The sequence below is a fragment of the Rana temporaria genome, chromosome 9, assembly GCF_905171775.1.
Source record: "Rana temporaria chromosome 9, aRanTem1.1, whole genome shotgun sequence".
NCBI lineage: Eukaryota > Metazoa > Chordata > Amphibia > Anura > Ranidae > Rana > Rana temporaria.
Genome location: NC_053497.1, coordinates 116065129 through 116080378, shown reverse-complemented (window position 1 = coordinate 116080378; position 15250 = coordinate 116065129). Strand labels below are relative to the sequence as shown.

Sequence of the window (15250 nt, the reverse complement as noted above, 5' to 3'; positions counted from 1 at the left end):
ATGTTTCCCAGCGGCAGTTCACACTGCCCTATGCAAACTGCTGGGAGTGTCAGCTAAAAGTTAATGACACCCCCAAATCAGTTTGCATATCGCAGTGCAATCTGCAAACTCGCACAGGAATCAGATCGCATGGGTGTGGACACCCATGCGATCCAAATTCCGCTGCGGACAAAAAAAAAGGTTCCTGTGCGAGTTTGATGCAAATTCAGCCATTTGATCTTTATGGCTGAAATCGCACAGAAATCGCATGTGATTTTCACTGCAGTGTGGTGAGAATCACATCTGATATCTGACATTGCACCAGTGTGAACCGGCCCTGATAAAGAAAATTCTGAAACAGATTTAAAGTGGTAGTGAACTGTAAAGAAAAAAAAACCTTACCTGAAAACGAAGACCTCCAGCAGTGCTTTTACTGCTGCAGAGACTTCCATCTTCACCTGGTTATCTTTCCAGGTTCTGGGACTTCGGGCATCTGATTGGCCGAGTCATGATGACGTCACTTGGCCACGGCACACAGCTCTGAAGGAACAGCATGGGTATGTCGTTCCTTCAGAGCGCATGCGCCTGTGATGTCATCGGCTGCTCGCAAAAATATCTTCTAAACGGTGCACGTTTAGGAGATATTAATTTTACCTAAAGGTAAGCCTTATTATAAGCTCATCTGTAGGTAAAAAAACACAAATTTGAGAGTTTACTACCACTTTAATGTGAACAAACATCACTAGTACAAGAGTTAGAGAAGCTGTGAAGTTTCACAAACCTACTGTACAGGCATGAAGGTGATGGCGCTCTCTGGTCCCAGGGTCCAGTTGAACTCACATTTTGCAGCAGCGTCGTCCTCTGCCAGGAGCGATATCTGCTGCAACACACACAAATGGCGATTTAACTAAAAGTGTCTGACACTTTAAAATTAAACACCTATTATGTAGATTGGTATGATAGGGTTTGTACTTTTATGGCCCATAAAATATCAGAAAATGGTATGAAAAATACTGCTTTCAAATCGATAGTATGATAATCTAATCGTTAGTACACAGCTATTCCAGAGCCAACCGTGAAAGTTCATTCGATGGGACAAAGCATGAAAACTTTACTTTCTACGATACCAGATTGTACAATTTTCATTTAATCAGTATAGTAACAGTTATCGTTTGAAAATACACTACAATACATTACATCACTTTCAATTTTTTATTCTGTCGTACGAGAATTTTCATAACTTTAGTAAACTCTTAATTTTCAATATGAAAAAATTCAGCAGGAACCAGATGAATTTAAACCCATGTATGGTCATCCCCGTACATAAGAAGTTGATTGATAGACTTCTCATGAACCAACTTGCAGGTAAAATGTTTGTTTGATGAAAGCATGCAGCCAATCGGCTGTAGCACTAACCGGTGTATTCTGATGGCAGGGGAGTTCTACTGTCAGAATACAATGGCACAGCGGTGGTCCTGAGAAGTCTATCAATCGACTTCTCATGAACAGAAATGGCCATACGTGGATTAAAAATAGGATTTTTCTCCGAGTTCATGGACGGACACAGCCTTAATCTTGACAAAGTGGGGTATTATACTTCCTTTAGAAGTGACTAGGCTGAAAGTGTTAACAACTTCAAAGCTGAACAGCCCCGCCCAGGGGGGCGGTCCTACTAGCTATATCCCCTCAGCCTGCACTAAGCAGCTCAATTCGTCAAAAGCAGTAAACTTATAAAAGAGGGGTGGGTGCTAGAGCTGCACGATTCTGGCCAAAATGAGAATCACAATTTTTTTGCTTAGAATACAGATCACGATTCTCACGGCGTAAAATCTTTTACATTTATACAAAAAAAAAATTGGGCTAACTTTACTGGTTAGTTTTTTATTCATTTTCCCAAAAAAATTGCATTTGAAAGACCGCTGCGCAAATATAGTTCTAAGTAATTTCATAGCAAAAAAAAACAAAAAACTATTAAAAGAGCTGTCAGAAAAAAAGTTTGGTGGTTAAACATTCCTAATTTATATACAGAAGTCTATTCCTTTGATGTAAAAGTCAAATTGATACAATGTTTAGACTTAACATTCCACTGATAGAATGTTTTCAAAACTTGGCAGACTGCCCAGACTTTGACTTTTGGCTGAGAGCAGAGAGGAAATTATTTGCATACCAAAAGATAGTGAAACCCTGTGTCAAGATGCAATGGGAAAAAGATCCCGATTGTGCAGCTCTAGTGGGTGCTGTGTCCATGAACTCACAAAAAAAAGGATTTTATACTCACCGTAAAATCTATTTTCTCTTTCGTTCATGGGCGGAAACAGCCTTAATCTTGACAAAGTGGGACGTCCCAAAGCAGTGTCAAAAAGAGAGGTGGGAACAGCATAAAATTAAACTTCATCCCAAAACAAAACAGAGCTTCTCAACTGAGGAGTTGTAACTCTAAACATCCGCCTGTAAAACTTTTCGGCGGAAGATGCACTCGCATCAACTTGTAAAGTTTAGTGAAAGTGTGACCAGGCAACCAGGTCGCCACCTTACACACCTGGGAAACAGACGCTTGATGTCAGAAAGCCCAAGAGGCACCCATTGCCCTGGTCGAATGCATCGTGACAGGGAGGCGCCCGACCCTTTATGGCGTAAGCCTGATCACGATCTGTCGGATCCACCTTGAAATGGTGGCCGATGAAACCGATGGGCCCTTCTTGGGACCAGCCACCGAAACAAACAGTGAATCTGAACTCCAGGACGGAGCAGTAACAGACAAGTATACTCTCGGAGCTCGGACAACGTCCAAGGAATCCCACGTCATCTCCTTAGGATACAATGGATGAGGACACAAAGATGGGAGTACAATGTCTTCCTTGAGATGGAAGGTCAAAATGACCTTCCGAAGAAAAGAAGGCTGCGGACGCAGTACCACCTTATCCTTGTGGAAGATCAGATAGGGAGCCTTTCATGACAAGGCTGCCAGCTCAGAACTCGTCTTAACTGACATAACAGCCACCAAAAGGACCACTTTCTGAGAAAGTGTCAACAAGGGAACTTCCCTAATGTTCTCAAACGGTGGTTTCTGAGGCACCTAAAGGCCATGCCGTTAAGACCATGGACTGTAAAGCAGGATGACGTATGGGACCTTGCGACAGCAGGTACTCTCGTAGCGGTAGACGCCAAGGGACGTCTGCTACTCAAATCCCCACGGAGGTAGTGGAGGACAGACCGGAGGGGCCGCATGCAGTACCCCCTGTACAAACGTTCTCACTAGAGAGTGAGCCGCCAGGGGTCGTTGGAAAAAAAAGACAGCCAGGGCAGATATCTGCACCCTAATTGTACTTAAAGAAATTGGCCGCCGGGCATGAATAGTCAAACACCAACTAGATCACAGCAAAGATGGCCACCAAGCAGAAGATAAAGGCCAATTACAGCACGGCCACAAGAACATGGACACCAGTGCAGATAGAGCAATACAGCATGGATCACAGCAAAAATAGTCGCCGACAGCATGGAGCAGGACACCCAGGTAAGTAATCTTTTTAAGCAGCTTATAACAATGCTTTAGCGGACGTATATGCACAGTTCCCCCCAGGTGAAGCCCTCCCCAGGAGAACCCCCCGCCCCAGCAGCTAACTCAGAGAGCCTAGGGAGAAGGGAAGGATAGAACCCTTTACTCAACTCTCCAGCTACTGCGACTCGGCCCTGTAGACCGGTCCTATGCAAGCACTGGAGCGTATAGCTTACAGGCCACCCATAGAGTGACGGGCATGATGTGGACGACCCAGTGCATAACTATGGTCGGCACACGCTCGATGGCTGAAACTGGGGGGGTGGGGGGGGACTACAAGGATCTGGGATCCAGCCTGTCGTCCCAGTCGGCAGTTGATCGAAGATCACAGGAACAAAAAAAAAATGAAATTTCCATCTGGAATAAAAAACCTCCAGGCCTATGGGCCCAAAAGGGATCCACGTCTTCTCCTCAACTAGGCAGAAAAAAAACTGAGCTGCTTAGTGCAGGCTGAGGGGATATAGCCAGTAGGACCGCCCCTGGGCTGGGCTGTTCTGCTTTGAAGTTGTTAACACTTTCTGCCTAGTCACTAAAGGAAGGATAATACCCCACTTTGTCAAGATTAAGGCTGTGTCCGTCCATGAACGAAAGAGAAATTCATCCGGTTCCTGCTGAACTGGCTAAATTTTGATCCAAGTTGTGGCTTATCATATTGGGCACATAGTTTGCTGCTGAATCAATCTAGTCTTGGCAAAAAATGGCTTAAATGTTTTACTGTGCCTAATGCCTGGTACACACAATGAGATTATCCGAAGAAGGTTTTTTTGCATGCTGCTCTCATATTGAAAATTAAGAGTTTACTAAAAGTTCTCGTACAACAGAATACAAGTTTGGAAGTCACTATGACAAGCCTGGGCTCACACAGGAGCGTTGCGGGAAACTGCAGGCAATTCGCAAGGGAAACGCACCAAGTATCTGTTCAAATCACATGCAATTCTTTGCAGTGCAATTTGAGCCTATTCATTTTATATGGGCTCAGATAGCCCCACAAAGGTATCAGTTTTGGGTATCAGAGCATTTTCACCAGTACGAAAAATACTCGCTATCGCCACCAATACTGGTATTGTTATCGGTGCAACCCTAATATAAAGGTTCATTTTCAGAGTAAGGGGGGGGATTCATTTTACAGCTCAAGTTTGAAGCAGATTGGCTACCACGCACAGATGTACCAGATTTTGCACTCTCCAGTTTTAGTAAATAAACCTCAAAGTGTAGGAGTTTCCTTCATGCTGGATTACTGCACAGATGTGGAGGAAAAACACACAACCACCACCAAGACTCAAGTAAATGTACACACGGCTCTTGTATTTAGACGTTTGTTTAGCCTGGAATCCAACTTTATAGTGGAATGCCAGTTGTTTAAAAAAATTACTCATTTTATACCCGACGCATTCTCCAGGAGTCATTACTTTAGCTTTAAAAGTAGATTAGGGAAACCCTGTTGCTAAAATAAAATTGCTAAGTAAGTTTTTCCTGTAAAAGTAAGAAAGTAAGAGTCGGTTCACATTTAGGCGGCACGACTTCGGGGGCGACTCTGCAAGTCGTCTTGAGGACGACTTCAGAGGCGATTTGCAAAACGACTTCTGTGTAGAAGTCAATGCAGGTCGCCCCGAGCCGCCCCCGAAGTCGTACAGGTACCTTTTTCTAAGTCGGAGCGACTTGCGTCGCTCCTATTAGAACGGTTCCATAGCATTCAATGGGACGCGACACGTCAGGTGGCTGAGCCGCCTGTCGTGTCGTCGCCAGTGTGAACCGGGTATTAAGATATTTCCTCTCCTGATGCTCACAATGCTAATCGCCTCTCTGATGGAGGGAAATTGTCCTCCAAAGTCTGCACAGAACCGGACACTTCCTGAAAGTGTTGTTCTCTTGTGCCCTGGAGAGCCCTATATTACTACAGGACAGTACAGTGAGGAGCTCATCTCTGTCACTCTGCTTTCTCCTCCTATCGGCATACTCCTGGTTCTCCCACTCTGGGCAATTCAGTGCAGGGATTGCAAGAGGCTAACAGGTCAAATTCAAGAATCGATATTGCTTGTATTTAAATAAAAATAATGATGCATTAATAAATACAGAAATACATCCATTTATTTGTTTTAGGTCCTGCCTGGAATTCAGCTTTCAAGAAACCTATTTCAGTGTTATAAGGCTTCTGCCATTGTTTTACTACTTCTGAAAATGCTAGTTACCAGGCTATCCCCGCCTTTGCATTCTGAGTCACTGGCTGAAATAAGCTTTTCATTTATAGGTTATTTTTTTAGTGTAAGGCCCCATCCACACGAGAGAATTTATCCGCGGATACGGTCCAGCGGACCGTTTCCACGGATAAATCCTCTCAAAGATTTCCGCAGATTTCTATGCGATGGAGTGTACTCACCATCGCATTGAAATCCGCGCGGAAATCCTCTGGCGATGACGTGTCGCCGCGATGATGACGGGGCGACGGGCGCGACGATGTCATACAAGGAATTCCACGCATGCGTCAAATCATTACGACGCGTGCAGGGAATCCCTTTGGACGGATGGATCCGGTGAGTCTGTACAGACAAGCGGATCCATCCGTTGGGATGGACTTCAGCAGATGGATTTGTTGAGCATGTCAGAAAATATTCATCTGCTGGAAATCCATCCCAGGGGAGATTTATCCGCGGATAAAGATCCGCTGGCGTGTACACACCATAGGATCTATCCGCTGAAACCCATTTGCTGGGATTTATCTGCGGATGGATTCTATGGTGTGTATGGGGCCTTAGGGTTTGAGGGAGGGAAGAGTTAAGATCACAACAAATATTATGGATAATTGCCAGTTAAAGGTAAATTTAAGTGGAAAAATTAAGTCCTGCTAGATCACTTCAGGCTGACCCATTTTGCAGATATAGCTATGAAAACATTAAAGTGGAACTTTACCCATAACAACTTAAACAATAATATACAAAAATAATGTTCTTTAGGAAGGAACATACATTCCACATTAATTATTAACTACCAAAATTAGTGTGTGCTGTAAATTGCCTCCACCATTGCTCCTGTTTTTTCTTGCTGGAGGCTGCCCTATTTGCTGAAGCCCAATACCCCTGAACAGCAGTAAATCATAAAGCCAACACATCAATTTAACAGCTTCAAAAAAACAGTTACATTCCTGGAATGTTGGGATTGTTAAATGTCACATTTGCCAACCATCAAATGTATGGTGTCATAACTGATCACATCTGCAGCACAATGGCAGGTTTCAGATCAAACAGAAGCAGCTGCTTTGTCTGTAAAGGATGGGAGGGTTTAATTCTGCTTTAACCACTTAAGGACCGGACCAATAAATGACCCAAGGGGTTTTTACGATTTGGCACTGCGTCGCTTTAACAGACAATTGAGCGGTCGTGCGACGTGGCTCCCAAACAAAATTGGCGTCCTTTTTTCCCCACAAATAGAGCTTTCTTTTGGTGGTATTTGATCACCTCTGCGGTTTTTATTTTTTGCGCTATAAACAAAAATAGAGCGACTTTTTTGAAAAAAATGCAATATTTTTTACTTTTTGCTATAATAAATATCCCCCAAAAACATATATACATTTTTTTCCTCAGTTTAGGCCGATACGTATTCTTCTACCTATTTTTGGTAATAATCGTTTATCGGTTGGTTTGCGCAAAATTTATAGCGTTTACAAAATAGGGGATAGTTTTATTGCATTTTTATTATTTTTTTTTTTTTACTACTAATGGCGGCGATCAGCGGTTTTTTTCGTGACTGCGACATTATGGCGGACACTTTGGACAATTGTCATTTTCACAGCAAAAAATGCATTTAAATTGCATTCTTTATTGTGAAAATGACAGTTGCAGTTTGGGAGTTAACCACAGGGGGCGCTGTAGGAGTTAGGAGTGTAGGAGTGTGTGTTTACAACTGTAGGGGGGTGTGGCTGTAGGACTGACATCATCGATCGAGTCTCCCTATAAAAGGGATCACTCGATCGATGCAGCCGCCACAGTGAAGCACGGGGAAGCCGTGTTTACATACGGCTCTCCCCGTTCTTCAGCTCCGTGGAGCGATCGCGATGGGGCGGCTATAAACGAACAGCCGCGCCGTCGTCCCGGATCGCTCCCCGAGGGAATCCGACTGCCGCATGTAGCGGGGGTCCCGATCGGACCCCCGACACGCAGAAAGGCGGGGACGTACAGGTACGCCAATGTGCCTGTACGTGCCATTCTGCCGACGTATATCTACATGCGGCGGTCGGGAAGCGGTTAAAGCGGAGGTTCACCCTAAAAACTATTTTCTAACATTACATTGTGCTCACTCTCAACATTGACAGTACGCTGATGTTTTTTTTTTTTTTTGCCGCACATACCGATGTATCGCTATTTTCCCCGGTGGCTTCCGGGTAGTGGCTCCCTCGGGAGTGGGCGTTCCTATGCACAGGCTAAGTGATTGACGTGATGACAAAAGCTTCCCCCCGGCGCCTAAGGTGCGTCACGAGTTGCCAAAAGAAGCCGAACTGCGAGTCGGCGCTATACCGCGCCTACGCACCGACGTTCGGCAACTCGTGACGCGCTTTATGCGCTGGGGGGGAAGCTTTTGTCATCACGTCAATCACTTAGCCTGTGCATAGGAATGCCCACTCCCGCGGGACCCACTACAGGTGGGGAAAATATCGATACAACGGTATGTACGGCACAAAAAAAAAAAAAACATCAGCGTACTGTCAATGTCGAGAGTGAGCACAATGTAATGTTAGAAAATAGTTTTCAGGGTGAACCTCCGCTTTAAGGTTGTCAGCAGATTGGCCTCTATAAATTCAGCAGTGGAAAAAAAAGAGAACTGAGCATGTGCAGAGCAGGATGAGACCATGTAATACTGGATTTTAAACAGTGTAGACACTTATTTTTAATGGTTTACATGGCTATACCTGCAAAAGGGGCCAGCCTGAAGTGATCTAGTAGGACTTAATTTTCTGGCTAAAGTTTCACTTTAAAAATACCGTATATACTCGAGTATAAGCCGAGTTTTTCATCAAATTTTTTTGTGCTGAAAATGTCCCCCTCAGCTTATACTCGAGTCACCTTTTTGTGCCTGATCTTCTGGACTTTGGGGACCCGGCCGTAGGTCCCCTGGACATGTAGCGCCACTCTTCCTCTACAAGTGTGCAAAGTTTGTTGTCCGGAGGACCTACGGCCGGGGAGCACCGATTTTTCAAAGCTGGGCACCCCTTCCATAGACTCCTATGTTAAACGGTCATTTCTATGGTGACTTTGGGGACCCGGTACCGGGCGGTCGTAAATCCCCTGGACCTGGAACTTGCCACACATATAGTTCCATTTCTGCTCTTCAAGTGTGCAACGTTTGTTGTCTAGAGCAGTGGTCATCAACCCTGTCCTACAGGGCCCACTAACAGGCCAGGTTTTATGTATTACTTTGGGGAGATGCAGACTAGAATATTGCAATCACTGAGGAGCAAATGATATCACCTGTGATGCATGTCTGTTATCTTGCAAACCTGGCCTGTTAGTGGGCCCTGCAGGACAGGGTTGATGACCACTGGTCTAGGGGACCTACGGCTGGGGAGCACCGATTTTTCAAACCCAGGCACCCCTTCCATAGACTCCGATGTTAAATGTCAGTCTAGTCATGGACACAGTGAAGCATGGGAACAGTGAGGCAAAGTGAGGCACAGCGAGGCATGCAGATGGACACCCTAGGCTTATATTCGAGTCAATACGTTTTCCCATTTTTTTTGTGGTAAAATTAGGTGCCTCGGCTTATACTCGAGTATATACGGTAAGTATTTCATAATGAGCAATGCATACTAGCTCATTATGCCTTTGTCTAACAGGGCATACAACCGCTCTAAAGCAAAATTAAACCCTCCTATCCTTTACAGTCAAGGGAGCCGCTTCTGTTTGATCTGCAACTGCCATGATGCTGCACATTGGATCAATTATGACACCAGCCATTTGATGGTTTAAAAGTTTGGTTGAGGACACAAGCAAATGTGAGAGTTAACAATCTAGGCATTCCATGTAACTTTTTTTAAATCAATGGGTTTAGTTCCGCTTCATGATTTACTGCTGGATCAGGGCTTCAGCAAAATGGCAGCCTCCCGGAAGAACAAAAAAGAGCAATTAGGCAATATACAGCACACACTAATGTTGGTAGCATAATTATTATTGTGGAATGTATGTTCCTTGCCAAAGAACATACATTTTTATTAAGTTATGGGTAAAGTTCCACTGCTCTACTTTCTGGAGCGTAAAAATATTGTACTGAGATGGGTGCATATAATGTGCAGACAGGGGTGTGGGGTGTATATTATTATTTAGGTACTTATATAGCGCTGTCAATTTACGCAGCACTTTACATATACATTGTACGTTCACATCGGTCCCTACCCTCAAAGAACTTACAATCTAAGGTCCCTAACTCACATTCATATACTATATATAATGTACAGAGAGGGGTGAGGAGTGTATATAATGTACAAGGAGGGATGAGGAGTGTATATAATGTACAAGGAGGGATGAGGAATGTATATAATGTACAGGGAAAGGTGGGGAGTGTTTATAATGTACAGAGAGGTGTGGGGGTGTATATAATGTACAGTACAGGGAGGGGTGGGGAGTGTATATAAATGTACAGGGAGGGGTGTATATAATGTCCAGAGAGGTGTGGGTGGATATAATGTCCAAAGCGGGGTGGATATAATGTACAGGGAGTATATGAGGCTGTATATAATGTACATATGAGGGGTGAGGGGTGTATAAAATGTACAGAGAGGTGTGGGGGTGTATATAATGTACAGATGAGGGGTGTATATAATGTACAGAGAGGTGTGGGGGTGTATATAATGTACAGATGAGGGGTGTATATAATGTACAGAGAGGTGTGGGGGTGTATATAATGTACAGAGAGGTGTGGATATAATGTACAGGGAGTATAGGAGGCTGTATATAATGTACAGATGAGGGGTGGGGGGTGTATATAATGTACAGGGAGTATAGGAGGCTGTATATAATTACAGATTAGGGGTGGGGAGTGTATATATTGTACAGAGAGGGATGGGGAGTGTATATAATGTACAGAGAGGGCTGGGGGTGTATATAATGTACAGAGAGGGGTGGGGAATGTATATAATGTACAGGGAAGGGTGGGGAGCGTATATAATGTACAGGGAAGGGTGGGGAGCATATATAATGTACAGAGAGGGGTTGGGGGCGTATATAATGTACAGAGAGGGGTTGGGGGCATATATAATGTACAGATGAGGGGTGGGGTGTGTATATAATGTACAGAGAGGTGTGGGGGTGTATATAATGTACAGAGAGGGGTGGGGGTGTATATAATGTACAGAGAGGGGAGGGGGTGTATATAATGTACAGAGAGGGGAGGGGGTGTATATAATGTACAGAGAGGGGAGGGGGTGTATATAATGTACAGAGAGGGGAGGGGGTGTATATAATGTACAGGGAAGGGTGGAGAGTGTATATAATGTACAGTACAGGGAGGGGTGGGGAGGAAGTTATTTGCCAAAGAACATTATTTTTTTTATCAAATTGGGTAAAGCACCACTTTAAGTTTATCTAGTCACAAAAATCCCTACTTTCTGGGGTGTAAAAATATTGTACTGAAATGATGGGTGCGTATAATATGCAGACAGGGGTGTGGGGGTGTATATAATGTACAGACAAGGAGTGGGGGGTGTATATAATGTACAAGCGAGGGGTGGGGAGTGTATATAATGTACAGGGAAGGGTGGTGTATATATAATGTACATCTTAGGGGTGTATATAATGTACATCTGAGGAGTGGGGAGTGTATATAATGTACATCTGAGGAGTGGGGAGTGTATATAATGTACATAGAGTATAGAAGGGTGTATATAATGTACAGAAGTATAGGAGAGTGTATATAATGTACGGGGAGGGGTAGGGAGTGTATATAATGTACAGGGAGGGGTAGGGAGTGTATATAATGTATAGAGAGGTGTGTATACAATGTACAGAGGAGGGATGGGGAGTGTATATAAATATGGAGAGGTGAGGGGTGTATATAATGTACAAGCGAGGGGTGGGGAGTGTATATAATGTACAGGGAAGGGTGGTATATATAATGTACATCTTAGGAGTGTATATAATGTACATCTGAGGAGTGGGGAGTGTATATAATGTACATAGAGTATAGAAGGGTGTATATATTGTACAGAAAGTATGGGAGGGTGTATATAATGTACAGGGAGGGGTAGGGAGTGTATATAATGTATAGAGAGGTGTGTATACAATGTACAGAGGAGGGATGGGGAGTGTATATAATGAATATGGAGAGGTGAGGGGTGTATATAATGTACAGGAAGAGAGGTGAGGGATGTATATAATGAACAGGGAGAGGTAAGGGGTGTATATAATACACAGGGAGGAGTGGGGTGTGTGTATAGTATACAGGGGAGTATGATAGGTGTGTGTATATAATGTACAGGGAGGAGTGGAGGGTGTGTATAGTATACAGAGTATGATAGGTGTATATCATGTACAGTGAGGGGTGTATATAATACACAGGGAGGAGTGGAGGGGGGGTGTATAGTATACAGAGCAGTATGATAGGTGTGTATATAATGTACAGTGAGAGGTGTATATAATGTACAGTGAGAGGTGTGTATATATATATATATATATATATATATATATATATATATATATATATATATAATGTACAGGGAGGAGTGGGGGGGGGGTGTATAGTACACAGAGGAATATGATAGGGGTGTATATAATGTAGAGGAAGGAGTGGGGTTGTGTGTATAGTATATTTAATGTATACAGAGGAGTATGATAGGTGTGTATATAATGTACAGGGAGGAGTGGGGGAGGGGGTGTATAGTATACAGAGCAGTATGATAGGTGTGTATATAATGTACAGTGAGAGGTATATATAATGTACAGTGAGCTGAGTGAAGGGTGTATATAATGTACAGTGAGCTGAGTGAAGGGTGTATATAATGTACAGTGAGCTGAGTGAAGGGTGTATATAATGTACAGTGAGCTGAGTGAAGAGTGTATATAATGTACAGTGAGCTGAGTGAAGGGTGTATATAATGTACAGTGAGCTGAGTGAAGAGTGTATATAATGTACAGTGAGCTGAGTGAAGGGTGTATATAATGTACAGTGAGCTGAGTGAAGAGTGTATATAATGTACAGTGAGCTGAGTGAAGGGTGTATATAATGTACAGTGAGCTGAGTGAAGAGTGTATATAATGTACAGTGAGCTGAGTGAAGGGTGTATATATTGTACAGTGAGCTGAGTGAAGGGTGTATATATTGTACAATGAGAGGTGTATATAATGTACAGTGAGCTGAGTGAAGGGTGTATATAATGTACAGTGAGCTGAGTGAAGAGTGTATATAATGTACAGTGAGCTGAGTGAAGAGTGTATATAATGTACAGTGAGCTGAGTGAAGGGTGTATATAATGTACAGTGAGCTGAGTGAAGAGTGTATATAATGTACAGTGAGCTGAGTGAAGGGTGTATATAATGTACAGTGAGCTGAGTGAAGGGTGTATATATTGTACAATGAGAGGTGTATATAATGTACAGTGAGCTGAGTGAAGGGTGTATATAATGTACAGTGAGCTGAGTGAAGAGTGTATATAATGTACAGTGAGCTGAGTGAAGGGTGTATATAATGTACAGTGAGCTGAGTGAAGGGTGTATATAATGTACAGTGAGCTGAGTGAAGAGTGTATATAATGTACAGTGAGCTGAGTGAAGGGTGTATATAATGTACAGTGAGCTGAGTGAAGGGTGTATATAATGTACAGTGAGCTGAGTGAAGGGTGTATATAATGTACAGTGAGCTGAGTGAAGGGTGTATATAATGTACAGTGAGCTGAGTGAAGGGTGTATATAATGTACAGTGAGCTGAGTGAAGAGTGTATATAATGTACAGTGAGCTGAGTGAAGGGTGTATATAATGTACAGTGAGCTGAGTGAAGGGTGTATATATTGTACAATGAGAGGTGTATATAATGTACAGTGAGCTGAGTGAAGGGTGTATATAATGTACAGTGAGCTGAGTGAAGAGTGTATATAATGTACAGTGAGCTGAGTGAAGGGTGTATATAATGTACAGTGAGCTGAGTGAAGGGTGTATATAATGTACAGTGAGCTGAGTGAAGAGTGTATATAATGTACAGTGAGCTGAGTGAAGGGTGTATATAATGTACAGTGAGCTGAGTGAAGAGTGTATATAATGTACAGTGAGCTGAGTGAAGGGTGTATATAATGTACAGTGAGCTGAGTGAAGAGTGTATATAATGTACAGTGAGCTGAGTGAAGGGTGTATATAATGTACAGTGAGCTGAGTGAAGGGTGTATATATTGTACAATGAGAGGTGTATATAATGTACAGTGAGCTGAGTGAAGGGTGTATATAATGTACAGTGAGCTGAGTGAAGAGTGTATATAATGTACAATGAGAGGTGTATATAATGTACAGGGAGGGGGGGGGGGGGGGGGGTGTATAGTACACGGAGGAATATGATAGGGGTGTATATAATGTAGAGGAAGGAGTGGGGTTGTGTGTATAGTATATATAATGTATACAGAGGAGTATGATAGGTGTATATAATGTAGAGGGAAAGAAGCCTCCTGTAGCACACACGGTGATGTGAGTAGATAACACACAGGCGATGTGAAGGACCATTCAGCCGGCAGACAGGTGTATGTGTTGTACGGTGAGGGGGAGGCGGGTGTGCAGTGTACACCGAGTAGCGGAAGGTGTAAACCGGTGTAAGGAGACACACACCGACCTGTCAGTACCGGGTCAGCCTTACATCGCAGCCCGGCCAGCTCTCTCCTATCGAGCCTCCGCCACCGGAAGTGCTCATATCGCTCCCAGGCCGCGACTGACAGACATTTCCGACGCTGCCACTGCAGACCCCACCTCTTCCGGCGCCAATGCACCACTAAGCTCAACACCGATCCATGTTAGCACCGCCCATTGCCGTCTCGGCCCAGCCTCCATAACACTGTCTGGTACGGCTGGGAAACTAATGGTAGTGGGCAGGTGGAACATGGGGGTTGATTTATTAAAGTGGTTGTAAACCCTCTATGAGAACTTTCACCTACAGGTAAGGCTTACCTGTAGGTGCTTGCAATATCTCATAGACCTACATGGTTTAGGAGATATTTGCAATAAATAATGCCTACCTCCCAACTTTTTGGGATTTCGAGGGACTGTCCCTGATTTGGAGAAATGTCCCTCTGTCCCTCATTCCTCTTCATTTGTCCCTCATTTGGTCTGATCTATATAGTTGTATATAAAATACCCTTTTAATCTATCAAAAAGCGTTTCCCAGTGCTAAACCTTTCATCTGATTTCAAAATTTCTGCATTTTTAAATTCCAAAAGCCAATATAAAGGAATAGTAGTGGTAAAACAAGCACTTGTGGGTTTAACCAATCTTATTTTTTTTGTACAATTCTCCTTTAAGGGGGTGTGGTAAAAGGGTGTGTCCTATGCCTGCATACTTTTGCTGATAGGTGTCCCTCATTCCCATCTCAGAAAGTTGGGAGGTATGAATAATGCACCTATGTCTCCGACGTATGCGCGCCGTAGACAACGGCGCAGTTGCACTGAGCATGCCGTTACTGAATGGCATCATGCCATTAGTGTAGGTGCGGGAGTGACGTCACGCCACTCCGGCCAGTCACAGAGCCGGAGTTCGCGGACC

The 15250-nt window shown here is 43.6% G+C and overlaps 2 protein-coding genes across 3 annotated transcripts in view; both read right to left on the bottom strand.

Annotated features, from left to right (window-relative positions):
• The window catches only part of ZBTB34 (zinc finger and BTB domain containing 34), a 101836-nt gene extending 100994 nt beyond the window's left edge, over positions 1–842 (bottom strand). Inside the window, exon 1 of the mRNA XM_040324215.1 lies at positions 761–842. The gene's annotated coding sequence lies outside the window, so the exon portion shown is untranslated. The remainder of the gene's footprint in view (positions 1–760) is intronic.
• The window catches only part of ZBTB43 (zinc finger and BTB domain containing 43), a 29246-nt gene extending 14847 nt beyond the window's left edge, over positions 1–14399 (bottom strand). Inside the window, exon 1 of one of the 2 annotated variants that reach the window (XM_040324219.1) lies at positions 14328–14399. The gene's annotated coding sequence lies outside the window, so the exon portion shown is untranslated. Of the gene's footprint in view, positions 1–760; positions 841–14327 lie in introns of those variants that run through there. The other variant, XM_040324218.1, reaches the window with a different exon arrangement.
• Positions 14400–15250: the final 851 nt, after the last annotated feature.